Source organism: Ctenopharyngodon idella, chromosome 6 (genome assembly GCF_019924925.1).
Source record: "Ctenopharyngodon idella isolate HZGC_01 chromosome 6, HZGC01, whole genome shotgun sequence".
Classification (NCBI taxonomy): domain Eukaryota; kingdom Metazoa; phylum Chordata; class Actinopteri; order Cypriniformes; family Xenocyprididae; genus Ctenopharyngodon; species Ctenopharyngodon idella.
Window position 1 is genome coordinate 26054225 of NC_067225.1, and position 16969 is coordinate 26071193.

Below are 16969 nucleotides of genomic sequence, written 5' to 3' on the forward strand. Positions count from 1 at the left end.
AATAAATCTCATGAGACGTGGTGGATGAAAATATTTCCGAGCTAATTTATTCGCCTGTTAATTAGTCTGCTCACAATAAGCACACACTTGATACGAGGGGGAAAAAAACATCATGCATGAAAAGTCTGAAATTTGGGGTGATTTTAATTCTCTTTTGAAATGTTGTAAAAGTGTATTCAATTTTTTTTTTTTGTAAACTAATCTGATTCCTAAACATTGTTTTGGAGCAATGAGCGAACCTCGGACTAAAGGTTCACACCAAGAACCACAACTATAACGATAACTAGCCTATTAGCACCCACAACGGGACATTCTTAACGTGGAAAAATGCTTAATGTGGCTTAATGTAGCCTACTAAGACAGTGGTATTAACAGACCAAACTCAGTAAACATCATACTAATAAAGTATAGTATGTACAGAAAAGCAGTTGAGCCCAGAATTGGAACGCAACGTGTTTAATTTCACGTTAAGCGTTTTCCTCACATAGAAAACAGAAAACGCTTAACGTCGCTTAATGTAGCCTACTAAGTGATATTAAAGATCAAATTCTGCACAAACCAATTTTTCTGTATAATATGCTTTATCAGTATAGTATTTACTGAGTTTGGTCTTTTAATGTCACTGTCTTAGTACATTAAGCCATGTTAAGCATTTTCTTTAGGCCGTGTGTCCACCAAAGCGATTTTTCCAGCGGCTAGCATATTTTTCCAATTGTTTTCAATGGGAGTGCCGCGTTTTTTTAAACGCTGGTTACCTCGAGTTGAAGAATGTTCAACTTTGAGTAAAACGATGCGCTCATCACTGTCACTTTTTAGTCAGCCGTCCAATCAGATTGGAGGAGGGGCGGGACAAATACAACACCAACCAACTGTCACAACATTCTTGGTGTACAATGACATCAACAAGCAGAGAACGGAACAAAATGGATGAGAAGTTAATATTGCTGGTCTCCAAACATATGTAGCAAGTACTCTACATTGTGTCTACGTTTTTAGTCTGAAATAAATTACCTGCAAAATCAGTTATAAGTAACAGTGCCGCAGATATTCCGTATCATAACAACAAAGCGTCTCAACTGAAAAAAAACGCTGCGCTGCTTAAGCGCTCTTAGGCGCTCACAGATAGGCATTTTAAGCAGAGCACCTAGTGGACACACAGCCTTATGGGAGGAAGCCGCTCCAATTACTATAATCACATGCATGCAGTTTTGGTGTCTGTCTCTTTAAATGTTCAAGCTTTTTAAAGTCAGGGTTCTGATTGGCTGTCAATGTTTTTTATCGATTATCAGCTTGAAAAAAAAAAGGTTCTGAAAGTAATTTCAAAGATATCGTTCCACTGTGTCATTATAGTTGTGTGACTTTTCAATAAAATGTTATCATTATCGTCCTTGATGTGAGCGGGTCTTAACACATGCAAAAAAAAACAAAAAAAAAAACAGATTCAAAGGCATGCATAACTGAACATCATTACTAACCTCCACTAAAATGTGATACCACAATTACCCAGAGAGTCAATGAGTTTAAACCACTGGATAAATGTGTGGGCGCCCTTTCTGAGTCACCTTCAGACATACAAGTAGAGAACTTGAGGTAAGCAGAGAATACAGCTCCTGCATTGCCTCCCCCATGGTATGCTTTATCCCCACTGAAAGATCCAGACAGATGGAGTGCTGTCAGTGTGTTTGTGTGTGCGTGGGTGGGTGGGTGCAGATAACAGGGAAACTTTTTGAGGTCACTGCTGCCCTGAAGGCCTTAGCTGGCAGGTAAATAGAAACACTCTAGGTGCATTGGCTAGATTTGCATTGTGATAAGATGGTGACGATCAAACACATGCACCCACATAACTAAACCTTTATCTTAGAATATTTTAGGAAAAAAGTCATACTATGATAAATCGGAGAATAATTAGCAAAACAATACTGTTTTGACTGGTAGCCCTTTATGTGGTAGCATCTAAGTCAAAGATATTATCTTAAATTTGACTAGGTTACACCAACAGTTTCAAGAGTAGGTAGAAAACCTACACAAGGTAACAACTGCACATTTTCCCTTTTTAGAATTTATGTTCCCCTCATGCCTAGTAGATTTCTACAGATTTTAGAGCTTAAATAAAAGTAAACTGGACCCAACTGACGTTTTACAGTCTTGCTTCAGTTGCGGGAATATTCAGGTCACACTCATTGATTGAAGATATTGATTTATTCCATTAAGGCAGACAGCAAACAGAGTAAGATATGTCTGCTTCAGAGGATTCCCTCAGCATGCTAAACCATGCTTAACACAGGCAGGTTCAGTCAGCCTACAAACGAATATCTACCCCTTAACAGCAGTTTTCTAAAGTGATAGACTCAGCAGAATAGCACAAAAAAATCTTTTGAATGAGTTATATAATTTTTCCATTTGCTAAATGATTCTCATTAAACATTTTACCATTATAATATGGAAAACACATAATCATAATGTAATGTAGATGCTATCAATGATTTAATAGTTTCCTATACTCTTTGGATAAAATCAAATTCCTGAATCTCTGAACCAGTATTGCTGGCTTTATAATGGCCACCATCTCCTTTAGACTGACATAGAGGTTAACAGAAGTTAAACCAGAGCCTGGGGTTAGTCTAGCTATCTGCCACAATGAGTTTTAAAATCATGAATTTGTTGTGAGAGGGTTCACAGTAGCACTGAGTCAGATGGGACCTGTGGATATGGGGTGCCGGCAGAGGTCAGTCAGTCAATAAGGCCACATTAAAGCCTTGGTGTTCTGTAAAAGAGAGACAATAGTACATGGCTCTGTTCAGCAGATTGCTCTTTAGATGGTACATGCATTCAGTGCTTGTAAATGCATGTGGAATGGGTGAAACCTTTACAAGAGAATCAGCATTTGTATAGAATTTAGGTTTACCCTTGTCACAAACCCAGACTTTTAATCTTAAAACATGAAAATCCATCACAAAAAATATTACATTACATATTATATATATATTTTTTTTACAACACCAACATTCTAAATAAAGAGTAAAATAATCTATATTTTAACTATGTAAAAATGATGTATTATTATTAAATGTACATTCTTTCAGTTGTGATGTCATTTCCATCATGAGCAAAAACTGTAATATGTACAGTAATATACTGTAAAATGTGTATACAGTATGTTACTGTAAACAGCAAAGGATTATGAGAAAATCACTACTATAATTATTCTCTACTGTAAATCAATTTACAGTAGTGAACTTGCCAAGAAAAAACTGACCAATGGCAAAAGAAATTTCTTTTTTTAACTGTATGGTGGAAGTGGCTGTTAATGGACAAAAGATGGTAACTCACCAAAAGGTTAGTATATTATTTCTATTTTATGTAAAACAAACATTTCCAAATGTTTTCACTTATAATGTTAACAGCAAACTAACATGATATTCACTTCGGAAGGGTTTTGGTGCCCTTTTTCTGACTGTTGGCCGGATCGCCATCATAATGGTGATAACATTAACTGGTGAGTAAGTTAAGTTCTTGTTTGTTTTTGTGTTCCGCTGCCTCTTTAACGTAACTTAGTAATCATCAGGCAGAGTCATCGGTAACTTAACGTTAACAGCAGCGAACTAACGTGAAATACTAGGAAAAGTCAGATAGATGACACTATTGTTTAAGTGGGGTTTTTCAAGTGCATGTTTTGATTTATTTTCAGATAATTTAATTGGCCCAAAACTCAATTTAATTGAGTTGGTCCAACTCAATTAAAGGGTCATGAAACCCCAGAACACATTTTTTGAGCTGTGAACAGATATGTATAGGCTGCACATCATTGAAAACACTAAAGGTACTCATTAGTTATATTTATAAGTTGAAATTAGTTATTTTTGCATTTTTCAGAGCGATTTCTGACTTCCGGTTTGAAAAGCAAAGTCAGAGCAACGTCACAAAATCTGACGTCATTGTGTACTACCGGCAAGATCAGGAGTGCTGATTGGCTCCACTATGGGCTGGTCGAACATGCTGACGTCAACAGTTTTGAGCGGTTCTCTGCATTTATTCATGACAAAAAGCTCATTCTATCCAATCACTGCGCTGTAGTATGCATAAGATTATAATTGCAGTATTATGCATGAGGAAGTATCACTTCTCTTGCCTCTGTCTCTGTTGTCATTCAGAGACATGGGTCGTAGGTGCTTGTTTCCTCAGTGCTACAACACAAAAATGCGTTTTCCTGCGATGCGACCAGAGCAGAAGTTTGGGTGCATGTGGTTTGTTTTGCTGTAATCTACCAGCACAAATGGAAAATATGTACGCATGAGATCACATTACAGTGGAGAATTCAAATGTCACAAAAGTGCTGTTCATTCACCTCTGCGTTCGGACACGCGAGCCGTGTGTATGTTTCCCTCAGCACAGCAGCACATGAGTGTTGTTTGTTTTTTGCCCGCGATGCAGTCAGAACTGGAGTTTGAATACGAACACAAAAATACAATTGTTACACACGGAGCGCGCATATGATCGGAGCTCCGCGATGAGTTTAACAACACTAGCCACGTGGCTCATAGCTCATATAGAGAATAAAGTATCCATGTTTATAGTTTTTATAGACATATTTCACACATTCTCCTGTGCCAAACATGAACCAGTACAGTGTATGCACACATATTTAATCAAGTCTTCTTCAAATAAAATATATGTGCAAACTGGACACAGTGATACAGTGGTGTGAACGTGATGACACGATTATTCTAATAGACAAAAGACTGATTTAGATTGAAAATTCAAAGAAAAATGGAGAAAAAATAAACTACCTCAATTTAATTGAGTTAGAGTTGGTCCAACTTAAATTGAGTTGGACCAAATCAATTTAGTTGGCCTAAATTGAGTTGGACCAACTCAATTTAATTGGCCCAAAACTCAATTTAATTGAGTTAGAGTTGGTCCAACTAAATTGAGTTGGACCAAATCAATTAAATTGGCCCAAATTGAGTTGGACCAACTCAATTTAATTGGCCCAAAACTCAATTTAATTGAGTTGGACCAACTCAGTTTGGGCCAATTTAATTGAGCTGGTCCAACTCAATTTGGGTCAACGTAATTGAGTTGGTCCAACTCAATTTGGGTCAGTGTAATTGAGGCCAATGTAATTAATAACACACACACACACGCACACAAGCAATTTAAATAGCTCAATACATATGCACTTTTTCATAGACAAGAACCATTTTTTCTCTATGGCATTCTCATCTCTCCAGCCCACTCCAAGACCTCCTCCATAATGCATTTCTTTTTCTTACCAGACCTCACGGTCTCTACATGCAGAGAATCATCACTGCTCTTTAGTCTCCAAACCCATGCCTACCATTCTAGCCTGGTTTAACCTGAATTAAGAGCTCATGTACAACACTTTTAGGTGAATATGGGCAGAAAAATTTAACATTAGAGAGCAGTAAATTAAGACTAATTTGAATAAGGCATAGGTGGAGAGAAGAGAAAGAATGATGCCCTAAATTCATTTTAATTCAGTTCAATCAGTGACTTTAACCAGGGGATTAATGGTCATGGGGAATGATGTGTTGGCTTAAGAACTAGTGAAGGAGCAGATTAAACCTAAAGCATGAGAGCACCAGCTGTATTGCTTTTTCTCATGGGTGGGAGGTGACAAAATCACTGTGGTTTCTCCCCTACAAGGTTATGGTGATTGATTATAGTGGTTTCTTTTGACTCTAGGAAAAAAATATGCCTGATTTATTGTTTAATAACAATTAAATATATATAGTAACTAAGTCTAAATTACATTTAGAAATGTGATTAACATTTGAAGTAGTAAAACTCAAATGTTGCATCAATGTAAATAACTAATAAAAATACCAAAAATGTTCCATGGTATTCTTTAAAGAACTTTTGAAGAATATACAGTAATCATTCAGTACCATGGTACATTTCAAAGTGGTAAACCATGGTATTGTGCCTAATGAAACTCTCAGAGATGGATGACTGTGCCTTCATAGGTGCCCCTCCTCCTTCAAAACAAAGAGAGAGACTTGAGCGCAAAATCTCTTGTCTTGAGGTCACAATGGCGACCTTGTTTAGGGTCAGGGTTATGACCCCTTGCACAGAGAATGGATAATAAGAAGAGAAAGGGTGGGGGAGATATAGGAACGATCCTTTCAGTGCAAGAAATTCTCTCACATACAGCAGAGAGAGCTCATGCTTGCACAGCAACGGTTGCCAGGCAGATTGGATGCCTTGATACTGGCTAACATGTGAGTTCTTCTCCTGATGGTGGAATCTAATCCCCTATAGCAAAGCACGTTCACATGTCAACTCCCTCTTGCTCTCACTCCTTTATATAAAATGTACAGTCAGACTGCAATTTCCCCCTATTACAAACAGAATTATACTTTCTTCAAGATGGAGGTCCATAATCATGAAAGTACAAAATGAATTAGTACAATTGGTGCAATGCAGAGCTACAAATCACATTCACACACTTACAGATATTGTTCCTCCACTCAGGAAAATGCAATAACAAAACACTTGAAGCCTGATTAACACAAGAAGAAATGTTTTGCATTTGTAAATCGAGTAGAATAAAAAAGTAATTGGATGAATTGACCAGGAACAGAGTTAATGGTCTTGTTTTTGTTTAATATATTAAAGAACCTAATGTACTTTTAATCAGGACCCAAAAAAAAAAAAAGGTTTTGTAGCAATTAGATTTTGTTTTAATGTGCTTTAATGGATGCAAAAAGCTTAAATATTGGAGAGACACTCCCATATACTCACCCATTTAAAATTTAAAGCAGAACTATGCAATATTTAATTGTCCAAGAACCATGTCCTGAAATCTCCTCCTCTCTCAACAGAGGCAGTATCTGCGCCACATCACGTCAAAGAGGCGATTCACTTTGGCCTACATGTAGTTTAAATATTAAGCAGCGCTGCCTGGTAACCAAATAAATATAAATTTAACAACTTAATTAGTAATTTAATATAAATATAAGTAGAAATTTTGGTAACATTTTACAATAAGGTTCATTAGTTAAACATTAGTTAATGTATTAACTAACATGAATGAGCAATACATTTGTTACTGTATTTACTGATCTTCCTTAACGTTAGTTAATGAAGATACAGTTGTTCATTGTTTGTTCATGTTAGTTCACAGTGCATTACCTAATGTTAACAAGATTTTAATAATGTATTAGTAAATGTTGAAATTAGCATTAACAAAGATTAATAAACGCTGTATAAGTGCAGTTCATTATTAGTTCATGTTAACTAATGTAGTTACCTAATGTTAACTAATGAACCTTATTGTAAAGTGTTACCTTGTAAAGTGTTACCAGAAATTTTGATATTGAAATTTGAATGCAACCATTTAATATAGATGTACAGGACATTTTTTAATATACAGTATATTTTATTCTTGCTACTTTTTACAGATAATGTTTTGCAAGCTATTTATTCAATAAGGAAACTGCTGTCTCTGAGTACACTGAAAGAAAGTCCTCACTATTCAGGTCAAAGTGAATATTTCATAGAATGTTCTAGGAACTCTGTTGAGGTTGCGAGTAGGTCATCTTTTAGTGAGATTTAAAATCTCTTTTTTCCCCTCTGAGAATGGCAATATTTTCTCTAGTTTACCAAATGAACAACATCTTATGCAAATGGATAAAATTTAACATCATTTATCAGATAAGAAATGAAAACTATCTGATAAGTAATGCAGATAAGCATGCATATTTAAGTTGAATATATATAGAGACCTTACCAGATATGTATATCTGCAGTATTTGCATTCGTTAACTGTCCTTTTTTCGCTCTAAATCGGAAGCAGTTTATCCCACAGGATTTCAGCACCATGGATAGTGGTAATAAAATCATTTTGAGCTCTAAACCACTGTGAGTCTGAAAGAGAGCAAAAAGAAGAAGAAAAAAAAAAAAAGAGTCAAAAGTGAAGAAGCCAACCATTCCTACAAACTTTCTCTCTTATCATAGGTTTCAAATCAGATTGTGTGCCACTTTCAACCACTGATCCCCCACCACCTGGCAAAACACAAAACTGATGTACAAACATGAGGTTAATCTGTATAATCCAATGCACTGAGAGATTATATTTGGATAGAGGCTTACATTTCATCTTTTAACTAGGACCTTTGTTCTCCTCAGCATCAAAAATACATCTCCACCATTCAGCACAATCCTTAAAGGAGTTATTGTATACATCTGGCCAGTGTTGTGATGGATAATTCACTGGGGGGAAAAAAATATATATATACATACATTGTACATATACACACATTCAATATAATAATATAATAAAGAATATTTATGAAAGAAAAGGAGAAAGGGAATAAGAAGCACTGATCAAATAATGCACAAATACAGTAAAACACAGTATAAGGACTATTAGGATTATTAGGACATCTGCACAAAATGCTTCTTTTTTTTTTTTTTTTGTTTCTTCCTTCTTTTCTCTATCATTAATTAAATACACAATCTGCCCATGGATTAAGAAAAGGATAACACAGGATCAGGTCTACTGGAAAAGATCAGAATCTTTTTATTGCCTTTCACATGGCAGAAGAGAGTCAGCTGGCAGTTTATAAACTATGTACTATCTTACAATGACACTAGATTATTTGGGATAAATGTTTTACAGTAAACCTTAAGGCACTCAGAAATGTTGACAGTGCGTGATTGTGGCTCACTTTAGGTGGCAAGGACAATGTAACTCTGCTACAAAAATAGCAAAACAGAAAACTTATTTATTGATTTACTTACTGCCCTTGTTTAGCCAGTAACCATTACCTTTCAAAGCATATTACAAAATCAATTCAACGCTTTGTTTTGTCATTTCAAGATATATCGAACAAACAAAGGCCCATGGCATAAGAAACAGAACTAATGCCATTCAACTGCCATTACCGAGCTGCTTTTATATTTTGGGTCATGCTTCAAACACCCCATGTGAAAGCAGCTCAATAATTTGACGTGAATGAGGAAACGCTAAAGGCTCAATATTGACTTTTTCCTCCTGTACACTTTACACTATGTAGAATTAAATTATCACAGATTGAGATCTAGACAATCCTTTATCTTGAATCCCTCACATTACTGCTTCCTCTCACTGCGCCTAGTGTTTGTTAATACAATATAGGGCTAAAATTGGGAACACAATGTCTTATAGCAGATATGGGACGTCTCGTCGCAAAGCCATTGCAGTTTGGAGATTCCCATTATTTATTTATTTTCTCCAGCAGAGCGGTGTTAACTAGGCCACCAAAGAAGAGTGAAGGGCTGGAAAACTATGTTAAATTATTACTCAAAACATTTCAGGTAATTCGAAAAGAGAAGTCACTCCTCTCAACATAGACAAAGCAGCTAACCATAAGATCAAATAAGGCTTTTAGGAATTACCATGTCATGCAACAGATGGTAGTCTTTAGTCTCTGGTTGCTTTACACAAGTATGGTTAACAAAATGTATTATGTATTTGAATCATTGCTATGATTTGAATCTTCTAATACTAAACACAAAATGTCTGATATCTTTTAAATTTGCCTTATGATTTTAATACATAAACAGGGTACAGAACAAAAATACACAATTATATACAATATATAACAGTGGTGAATTTGGCTCCTACGCCATTTTAAATGCCATCAAGATGTCTTGTTTCTAAAAATATACAGACATATGGGCATCAGTTTGCTATTGTTTGCGCACACTCCCTAGTTTTAGATGATTCTAACTAAACTACAAGCATACTGTGGATTACACCTGCTAGTTTGAGGCAGAAAGAATCAGGGAACAATAGTCCTCTTTAAACTCTCTAGACTTCCATTCAGTATGCGTGAATTCTGCATGCATTCATTTCGCACAGCTGATTGGCATTTCAGACAGAAGGAGCTTAAAGTTGGACCACATGGGGCTTACAAACACTAGACCAAACTACCAGCCAATGTTAAAACCCCCCACCGCAAAGAGCTTAAGATACTTATAATGGTCGCCTGTACAACAGTGCTGTGATTGGCTTCTTCTCAACTTTTAAGTTTATAATCCATTTTGCCTCCTGTGAAATCTTGATTAAGTGCCATCTGCAATCTCTGTCTTAATATGACTCAAATGCTTCTTGTTTGGCTCTTAGACATTCAATGATTCTTTACTGATTTATATATTACATGATTATCAAACACATTGTCATTGTGGTTTTTAAAATATCATGCAAGGACAATCTTCATGCAGGGCCATTATGACCTGGCTTTATACAAATGTGACATTTGCTGTCCGCTGTGAGGCTCCTCTGGGACTCTTATCAGTGTAACACATGAAAGAGGACAAAACCGTAGACATATCAGATGAGTAAATTAAATTTGCAGACGGACGCAATCTCCCCCTGAGAGCTGTAAAACAATATAAGCATAAATCTCAGGCACTTTGTCAGGTTTATTTGTGGGTAGATAATAGACTCTAATTCGAAGCTCTCACTAGAGATTTTGATTGTGCCACATAAATATAACTCTGTTTATTTCTGTTTAAAGAAATGGAAAAAAAAAAATATTAATGTTGTGTTGATTATGGTTTTAACATCCAACAGTCTTATTCCCAAACAAAATTTCAGTTGAATTTTATGATTCGACCTTACTATAAATATATAGTATATCTTGTGAATATGGATCTTTAAATTCACTACTAAATGTAACCCACACAAACTAGTACATCACAGTACTGGTTTCCTAGTTCATTTCAAATCATAAATGAAAAAAAATAATTTGATTGTTCCTATGCAAGAAAGTTCCTGAATCTCGAATTCAGCAAAAAGTCATAATCATGACCATTTTTTACATTATCATAATTGGTGTCACTTTGGAGTACTTGTGCACATCCCTAGAAACAGTAATATGTATTATATCTAGAGTTATGTTGTAATGCTTAATATCTGAAATAAGAATAAATTCATTAAACATCTTACCTTTGGGGATTTAAGACAAGCTAGAGGTTATCCTAACTTTAAGAGGTTATTGTTATTATTATTAAGAATATTCTTTTAAAGAATTCAAATTATTTTTAAGTTTTGTCTTTAGAACAATCTTAAGAAAAAAAAGGCTAGAATATTCTTAAGAAAGGTTTTTGGGAATACAAAATATACTAAACATTATTCTTAAGTTAGAAAATAAGAAGAAAATACTAGTTGAAAAGAAGTGCTTTCACACTCTCAGTTTAGTTCAAAACGGGGCAAAACGAATGTTTAGTTTAGTTTCGTTTAGTTCAAAATGAACTGCATGAAAAATTGGTAATGTGAAAGCTGAGTTTTGGTACCGAACCTGAGACTACCTGTAGGAGGTGGTCTGAGTTTGGTTGCACTGGAACTGTCACAAATTTATAGTTTATTTTTTGTCACAATTTAGTAATTTTAGTCTGGAGCCCTGTTACATTGAGCTTTACAAAGAGCCTTACATGATAACAATATGTAGTACCATTTCACAACACCTCTGAAACAAAGAAAACTCAGCTTTCTTTCATGGATGTTTCAATGCACACACATACTTACCAACCAAAGTCTGGGAAAGTTGTCTCTTTACCATTACTTACTGCACAAGAGTCAGTTTGTGGGAGCACGTCGCCTGCCTCTTATTCACACGCCTGTGTTTGTTTACACACTGCAGCGAGAGCAGATGGAGCAACGTCATCCATATTCATCGACCTAAGCGCTGTCACCTTGACCCTGACGCCAGGCTCTTGCCCTGTGCTCTGTGAGGGTTCAATAGAGCCACTCACGGCTGCTGCACAACCCCAGAGTAGGCCCATTATAGAAGAGGCTGGGAAAGATGGAGAAGAAGCCTCTTCTTGCCTCCCCCACGCCTCAAATCTGCATTCCGAAACTCACACTCTTAAGGAACGCCGTTGAGAATGGAACATCTGCCCAGTAATGGGGGTTTCCTAAGTTGATGGATGAAGGAAGGCAAAAGCAGACAATAGTGTGACACCAGGGACAGCTCAATGGAGAGCTTGGTGGTTCATCTCAAGGTCTTGGTCAGCATAATCAATTGGAAGGCCTAGGAAGAAGGGTTTGTGAGAGCAGCGAGGCAATAGCGGTCCCACAGCTTGCGATTTGGACAGAGGAACATTTATTCATCGGTCTTCACCAAAGCTATGTCAAAACATGCACCAAAGTACCTCTGAGAGCAACAGACCCTTTATGCAGATGAATATTGGAGTTTGATAGAGAAAAAATGCTTTGGTTGCACTGAATTACAACAGTTAAATTCAAATAAAACCCTTTGTTTTGCACTCTTGGGTTCTGTAAGGATGACAGAGAAATTTACTCCCAGAATCTGCAGTAAAATATCCTTTACAATGAGACAATTAACCTCTCCGATTACAGAAGTGGGGGAAAGATGACCCATGATGTTCCTGCCAAAATGAATGAATGCAAAGTCATAAACTAAGATAAGTCCATGCTAATTTGCATCAAGTGAATATAATGAAAGCCATAAATCATTGAGCACATAAAACACACCCACAAGAACCGAGATGACACCGGTGAGGAAGGTTGCGTGAACCAAAAATTATTCACAGGCACTGGATAAAACAGCAGGAGAAGTACAGTTTCCTGTCCAGTTGCTTCTAACCAGGCCAGACCTGCCTAATTAAGTCCAAGACTAAACCCTGGAGATCACACACTATGTAGTGTCAAGGGAGAGGGCTAAAGCATTTATTAGTAAACTAGGAGGTTTCAGGCTATGCTGCAGTATGAACCCCAGGTTTGTATTTCCTATGCGTGCTACAGGAAACACATTAGTCACAGTGACTATGAGGTCCCCTAGTGGGAGGCATCATCTTAATGAACTGCCATGTGAAAGGATGTCTCTCCCTCTCATGCCATAAATACGTCTTTCACTGTTTTTGCACCACGGAGTGCTTGCCTGTGGGTGCTCGTAGGGCACGGGGAGCACAGTGTCATTGTTACATGCACCATAAAATGAAGTGGATGAACCTGCCTGGATGGCGCAGAGGACACAACCTTGAAAACTGGCATGTTAAGTGGAGAAATCAGAGCTGAAACAGAAGCCAAAAAAAAGTTTCAGTACTTTCCCCACAGAGGAATGAACTAAATAAAGCAATGAGCTGCCGTTTCATCATAAAAGGAGTCTGAGATTTGATTTTGCTTTATCTCAAACAACTATAAAAGAGAAATGGCAACTTTAAAATAAATAAATATTAGGGCTATCAAAAGATTACAATGATTACAAAAATGGAATTAACTTGTCAGCTTAAGAAAACAAGATAATATGTTGTCCATTGGTGTGAGCAACACATGCAGAAAGATTCCAGGCATATTCAACAGTGCTCTTTTCTCATCTCCCTCGCACATTTCCACATCAACACACTGCTCTTTCCTATTTTTATCTCATTAAATGTCTCAGCTAATCAAACTAAATCTAGTTCATTTAAAATAGCATTCTTCTTTACTTTAAGTAGAATATATTTGGTGAGTCTGTTTTCACCCATAGTATCAATTATTTTAGTTCAAATGTTAATTCTAACAAAGAACATTTTAGTAATATTTATGACAACTCTAAAAAGATATGCGGTACAATATGAATTAGATTAGTCAATATAGACACATACTACCGTTTTTAGTGTTTTTAATGTTTTTGAAAAGTCTCTTTTGCTCACAAAGGCTGCATTTATTTGAATTTACAGTAACACTGTGAAATATTACTACAATTAAACCGTTTTCTATTTTAGTAATTTACTCCTGTGATGGCAAAGCTGTATTTTCAGCAGCCATTACTCCAGTATTCAGTGTCACATGATAATGATCATGATCATGATAATATGCTGACTTGGTGCTCAGGAAACATTTCTTATTATTATCAATGTTGTGCTGCTTAAAATTTGATGAAAACTGTGATAGATCCTTTTGTTTTAGAATTTGATGAATACACAGTTAAAAAGAAGAGCATCTATTTAAAAATAGAAACATTTTGTAACATTATAAATGTCTTTACTGTCACTTTTGATTAATTTAATGAATCACTGCTTAATTAATTTCTTTCAAAAGAAAATATAAAACTTACTAACCCCAAAGCTTTGAATGACAGTGTACTTGGCAAGATAAGAAATGTTGGGAAACACTGAACTATGTGATTTCAGGTTAAACAGCCATTACTTTAGCTTTTCAATAACACCTTGTCCTTCTTAATTTGCTGTAACTCAAAGCTTGCTCTTGATACAGAATGATTAACTTGAAATGTATGCACCAAAATCATAACACTAAAGAATACTGTTCCTCCACAGCTGACTTATTTCTGATCATTGTTCTTCACAAAAACACTTCAAGGAGCATCTCATTGATGAAACTGTGGTGACAGGCTTATGCTGAAAGAGTATTGTTTGCTGAAATAAAGTAACAACTTTGCTATGTGAAATAAGGACAACTCAATTGAATAAGAACATGAAATGGAAATGTTACAGATGCCTTATGAATAAATTAACAGTATGAACAACATCTCTGTTTCTGTTCTCAATCCAAAAAGACCAAAAGCCTATTCTGAGTTGTAGTGTTGTGTGCTTAGATCCTCTTTTTGTCAGTGCTGCAATAGCAACAAAAAATAAAAATGGCACAATAATATCAGGGTTTTATGTATCATACTGACTATATATTTAATATGCACTCACAAGAAATATATGTGAAGAAAAGTGTTACATATAGAAGAATGCATGTAATAATGGATTACTGCCTAAATTAGTCATAATATTTTCACAAAATTATTCCTGAAAATGTAAAAATGTGCCTATTTGCTTGAATGTGTGCTGGGCTAGTTCTCAAAGGCATTGTGGGACACAACTCGTACTCTTGTATGTTAAACAGACGTCTCGGTCTCCTGGCTAAAATCAAGACAATTTAGAAACCCTTACTCTACAGGGAGCTGGCTGACTAATTAACTGACCAAGCTATTTTGAATAAATGCAAATGAATTCTCCTTAGTGTGCAACATCCACAGGGAACATCTCAACCTTTTTCCACATAGTAAATATTCTGTGGTCACCAGATCATGTTTCATCAACTTACTTCATCCAGACCATAATTACCAGAAAATCATTGGGCCTAAACATATTAACAGAGGGAACAAGTCAGAGTGAAGTGGAGAAAGTGCTTTTCATAATTTTACTCCAAAAAAATGACATGACTGAATTGTTATCTCTGATGCAACTGAATGAAAATTCATAAAGGGCAGAATAGATGTGCTAACATTTTTTTGTTGTAATGAAGGCTAAACTCACCTTGTGAGGCTGTCTATTTGGAGATCCTGGATGTTGCAATATTCCACAACAGGTAAATGTTGAAGCTGTGAAGTAAAAAGAAAAATGTCAGGATTGAAGAGATTCGTTACCCAGGGAGTTTATCATGCTATTATGTGTTGTTGCACTATAGGAGGTAAATTTTAAGTCATGCTGTGAAAAGGGGTATGGCAATCAAAGCAAGATTTTCTACATAAGGAGCTTTCACACCAGAGGAACCTTTTCATAATTCCTAGAACTATTGGCAGAAGTACCCGATTTTGCCGTGTTCACACCGCAGGAACTAGGAACAATTTTAGTAGGAACTCCTTTTGTGGGAACTAAATTAGCTCCTACTTCAGAGTAGGGTCTAAACCAGCACTATAGGAACTATCAGTGATGTAAGTGTACGTTGATTGGTCAAAAGCATGTCAAACACTGGCACCTGGCATTTTTGAAAAGCTGTGTAAACATATTTACTTCACAAACATGGAAAACAGCGATAACGGTATTGTCTGCAGGGTTGTGTTCTTTTCTCAGCCTCGATGATATGTAATACTGAAAGTTGTCATAGGAGATTTTGTCTCTTAGCCCCACTTTTTGCTCTTTCAGACTTGTAAATTATGCGTTTACATTCCATCTCTGTTATCATGAAACCCACAATACACAACAAACACAGCTCTGATCACGGTATTCTCCATCCATCGGGTTTGTAAATGACGCGCTTAAAGACGCCACTGTTGGCCACTTCAGAGTTCCCATTCCCGGCGCGAATGCAACCAGGAACATGGCCCAGGGGAGAAATTAGTTCTCGGGGAACTATCCTAGTGGCTAGTTTCTATAACTAAATTCCTAGAACTATTCAGTGCGAAAGCCCCTATAGTCATATTCTACATTTTCAGTCTTTCTGAAAATCAATTACAAGAAATGGCACTTACAAGTATAGTCTTGAATGGGAAATGAGTTGATTTGGCTTGTCATGTCAAAGGCTCTCATGTTAAAGACACCACTGTTGGCCGCTTCAGAGTTCCTATTCCCGGCGCGAATGCAACCAGGAACATGGCCCAGGGGAGAAATTAGTTCTCGGGGAACTATCCTAGTGGCTAGTTCCTATAACTAAATTCCTAGAACTATTCAGTGCGAAAGCCCCTATAGTCCTATTCTACATTTTCAGTCTTTCTGAAAATCAATTACAAGAAATGGCACTTACAAGTATAGTCTTGAATGGGAAATGAGTTGATTTGGCTTGTCATGTCAAATAAGGCTCTCATTCAGGATACAACATATCATTCAGAATGAATTATCTGGCTCTGCAGTCAGTTCTACCATGACGCTTTATTGTGAGTTATAACAGACAACTGACAGAGCGTTAGTGATGTGTTGTGACACAGGGTTAAAAAAAACTGTGTCTCTCACTGCAATTTGTCTGTCCGTCCTGTCAGCAAAAATTTGAAAGCGTTGTGGAGAAGAAATATGATCAGAAGCATCATGTAAATATTCATTTGAAGAATTACACTCATGGAAGGCAAATACGAACATGTTCCAAAATAATACTTTATAAATATCAATAGCTAATCATGTAAGATAAATGCTGTGTTTTACAATGTAAAAAACATACTGACTTATTGCACAACAGCATTTTGAGTCTATATCTTATCTTAAAGGTCATTTTTTCATGTTAAAATACTTTCTCCTA

The 16969-nt window shown here is 36.2% G+C and overlaps 1 long non-coding RNA gene across 1 annotated transcript in view; it reads right to left on the bottom strand.

The window, feature by feature from the left end:
* Positions 1-7618: 7618 nt before the first annotated feature.
* LOC127514434 (uncharacterized) overlaps positions 7619-16969 on the bottom strand; it is a 41220-nt gene continuing 31869 nt past the window's right edge. Inside the window, exons 3-4 of the long non-coding RNA XR_007930634.1 lie at positions 15277-15341; positions 7619-8235 (exon numbers count right to left, since the gene is read on the bottom strand). This is a non-coding gene — a long non-coding RNA (uncharacterized LOC127514434). The remainder of the gene's footprint in view (positions 8236-15276; positions 15342-16969) is intronic.